Source organism: Delphinus delphis, chromosome 7, assembly GCF_949987515.2.
Source record: "Delphinus delphis chromosome 7, mDelDel1.2, whole genome shotgun sequence".
Classification (NCBI taxonomy): domain Eukaryota; kingdom Metazoa; phylum Chordata; class Mammalia; order Artiodactyla; family Delphinidae; genus Delphinus; species Delphinus delphis.
Window position 1 is genome coordinate 113,494,392 of NC_082689.1, and position 4,178 is coordinate 113,498,569.

At 40.4% G+C, this 4,178-nt stretch overlaps 1 pseudogene; it reads right to left on the reverse strand.

Moving 5' to 3' along the window:
• Positions 1-1,416: 1,416 nt before the first annotated feature.
• On the reverse strand, positions 1,417-3,097 carry LOC132428225 (heterogeneous nuclear ribonucleoprotein A1 pseudogene; annotated as a pseudogene).
• Between the last annotated feature and the right edge of the window lie 1,081 nt (positions 3,098-4,178).

A 4,178-nucleotide genomic window follows, 5' to 3' on the forward strand; every position in this document is an offset into this window, starting at 1 on the left:
TGAAATAATTTTCCTTGTATTTATGTTCATTATACAGAATTTTTTGGATGTTGAGGAAAACCACAGTCTGATTGCACAGGCCCTCAACCTGGAATATTTGGGACAGAAACACTAGCCTTTTTAATCCTTTGAACGTCTCTTTCTTTGTTTAGTGAGTGACTGGTGAGTCTGGGCCAGGAAGGAGGTGTGGCAGGGAGGGGGAGACAAACCCTGCAGTCCCCATCAGGCACATGACCCAGGAGGCCTGGTGCAGGCGGTGGCCACATTTTCCCTCCACTTCTGGCCATCCCCTGCCTGCTGAGCTCCAATACCTCTGCATCCTGTCCTGTGGAGACGTCAGCCCTGGACAGGGGAGGAGAGAGGGAAAGAGAGAGGAGGGGGAGGTTGGGAACTGGTTGTGACTAATGTGCCAAGGGTATCCTGTGTCTAGGATTTTTCTCATCTTGTTTAATCTTCCTAGAAACTCTGAGAGGTGAATATCATCACCCATGGGTAGATAAGATGAAACATGAGCCATTCAAGAACCAGTCAGGATTCCACAACTAAGAAGGAACCAACTACCTTGACCCGAGAGGCAGACTCTCCCTCCATACCTAGGGGCTTCCCTGAGAACTGACCTGAGGCCTTGGGTCTCAGATGAAGATCTTAACATTACTTCAGACTCTTCTAGGAATTTTGCTAAACACTTCAGTTTAGTAAATACCCATTTTGGACATACAGAGCATGTTCCATCTTCAGATTGTTGATGAAAATTCAATTAACTATTAAGTTAAGAAGAAAAAAGAGAATTTTATTTGAGCCAAACTAAGGATTATAACATGGGAAGCAGATCCTCAGAAAGCTCTGCCTGTTAGAAGCTGAAGGCATAGTCATACACATTTTTGAGACAAAGGATGATATATCAAAATGGCATACTGATATTTTACATAAAGGTCACCAAGGATACATAGTGCAGGTAAACACATACAAAGTGAGCAGAAAGTCATCATGACCCTTTACAGAGCTGGGAAAGGACACCATCCTTTTTTTTTTTTAAGAGGGTATTAAATCATTTTTTGATTTCACATGATAATGGATGATACACAAGCTTCATTCCCATCTATAAGTTTATCTGGTACCATAATTCAATTTAGATATATTGCATAGGAGTCCCAACAATCATATTAATAACCTAAAAACGCCATGACTTTGCTTGGGTGACCATTTTAACGGTGAACTCCAGGTCACAACACAGTAACTGTCAGTTCAACTACACCAGGGTTTTTGAAAACAATGGTTTCTCCACCCAAGTACGTTGTAAATAAACTTCGAATGGAACCTGGCATCACCCTGAAGGAATTCTAACTTCACACTCTTGAAGTAGTTTACCAAAATGGCTTCAGAGTAGACTAACTTTACACAGCACGTTTAAAAAAAAGACATTTATTCAGCATCATGATCAGACTATTACATTTAGCAATCAACAGCATGGATGCAAAAAAAAAAAAAAACCTACACTAAAACCCTTTGTTGGAATTCTTTACACTTTCCACAGAACAGAAACTAAAATAACCTGTTATACGATTAGTCACAAATACAGTCCTTGAGGTTTTTTTACCCATACACATGAATATTGTCTAAAACATGTCTTCTTTGTATCAGCTAGGCCCTGACACCACTGTGATTGGCTGAGTTCACAAATCTGCTGCAACCTGTGGCTTCCTGTCACTTCTCTGGCTCTCCTCTCCTACTAAGCTTTGTTTCCTGACAGTAATTAAAATCTTCTGCCACTCCCATAGCTGCTGCTGCTGCTGGAACTGCAATAGCCACCTTGGTTTTGTGGTTTGGCAAACTATTGGCCTCCACCACCATAGGGGCCAGAACCTCTGCCTCCAAAGTTTCCTGCTTTCATGGGTCCAAAATTTGAAGATTGATTGTTGTAATTGCCAAAATCATTGTAGCTTCTGCCACCTCCAAAAGTGTTTCCATTATCACCACCAAAGCCGCCTCTGCCTCCTCCGTTGTTATAGCTATCATAGCTTCTGCTCCTTCCATAGCCACTGCCCTGGTTTCCATAACCCTGTCCACAACTTCCATAGCCTCTGTTTCCTCCAGAGTAACCAGGGCCACCTCCTCTATAACCACCATCATTACCAAATCCATTATATCCATCCCCACTGCCACCATATCCACCACCATCACAGCTGCCACCAAAGCCACCTTGACCACCGAAGTCTCCTTCACAACCAAAGTTGTCATTCCCACCAAAATCACCTCAGTGACCACCACCAAAATTCCCAGAACTACTTTGACCTCTTTGGCTGGATGAAGCACTAGCCATCTCTAGCTTTGAAAGGGCTTTCCTTACTTCACAGTCATGGCTATTCACTGTGTGGTATTTCTGAATGACAATCTTGTCTATAGAGTCATGGTCATCAAAAGTTACGAAAGCAAATCCTCTCTTTTTGCCACTGCCTTGGTCTGTCATGATTTCAATCACTTCAAATTTTCCCAAATGTTCAAAATAATCTCTTAGGTGATGTTCTTCAGTGTCTTCTTTAATGCCACAAGCAAAAATCTTTTTCACTGTTAAGTGTGCACCAGGTCTTTGAGAGTCTTCTCTTGAGACAGCCCTCTTTGGTTCCACACATCTTCCATCCACCTTGTGTGGCCTTGCATTCATGGCTGCGTCTATCTCTTTCACAATGGCATATGTGACAAACCCAAAGCCTCTGGAGTGCTTGGTGTTTGGATCCCTCATTACCACACAGTCTATGAGCATTCCCCTTTGCTCAAAATGGCTCCTCAGACTCTCATTGGTTGTTCCAAAGCTCAAATCTCTGATGAAGAGCTTCCACAGCTGTTGGGACTCTTTGGGAGACTCTGACTTAGACATGACAACAGTAGAGTGGGGAGACTTTAATGATGCTTACTTGGTGGCGTCCACGGGCAGAAAGCAGAACACTATTCCTTTAAGAAATAACATTTCTAGCATCAGAAGAAAAAAGAAAAAAAATGATCTTTACAGTTGAACAGGCACTCCCATCTTTGAGGAACTCTAGTTAATGTGTAAGGCAGACACACACTGCACATTAGGGAAGGAGGGAGGAGGCCCAAAGAAACACAGAGGGAGAATTTTATGTTTTAATTTTTTCTTGTCCTGCCTTAAAATATAAATTTTATTTCATCATCTTCCCCCTTTTTGTCATTAATCTTTCAATAGAAAGCATTAGGTGATCAAATATTTTGTCCCCCAATGCCAGGGTAGTTGTTTACCTGACCTGGATCCATCATGTCCCTCGATGCCAGGTCTTAAAAGCCCCAGTTCTTTCTTTCCTTTTAGGGGGTTAGTCTAGTAGAATGCTTGGCAAGGACTGAAAGTCAATTCTAGGTTGTCCAATAGGACTTATGCCAATTTTATCCCATATGTGCATTGTGCATGCCCATTATTTTATATAGAACTATAGATATGATCAATAGTTTCAAGTCATTTAGACATTATTATTTTAGTTGGAGTTTTGAATATAAGTTGAGAGGCACAAGAGATTGATTGTATAAATGATATAGAACACAATCAATATAGCCAACAACAATAACAGAGTCAGAAGCAAAGATTTAAACAGCAAATCCCCAGAACAGAAGCATTTACCCAAGATTTCATTTAGACTAGAAAGGGGATCTTTCAATGCAGAAATTTGATTTTGTATGTGAGTCATTAGATGGTTATATTAGAGAACTCATCTGATATAAAAGCACAACATTGTCTGGATTACAGCATGTTTCCTGCAAAGTCGTTTTAAAAATCAAGAACCATTTGGTTTTGCAACATCATTTTCTCATCATAGAAACTTCAGAATTGAGTAGATTAATTGAATGTGGTAAACAAACATGGAGGTATATGCTGATGGGGAAACATCTTATAGATTATAGGAACATCTGAAAAGTCAGTGAAAAGACTTATGAGGGACTTGTATTGGCCTTGTATTTACCAAGGAATGTGATGACAAATCTGACAGTCAGTAAAATTGCCCCCAATAAGTATTCCTTGTGATAGTGTTACTAAAGAGTTTTCTTTTCATCTTAAACATTGGGGCAAAAGCATAGCTAGAAATAAAACAATAACTTTTTTTTTGACTTATAAACAGAAATTTACTTCTCACAGTTCTGAAGTCTGGAAGCCCAAAATCAAGGCACCAACA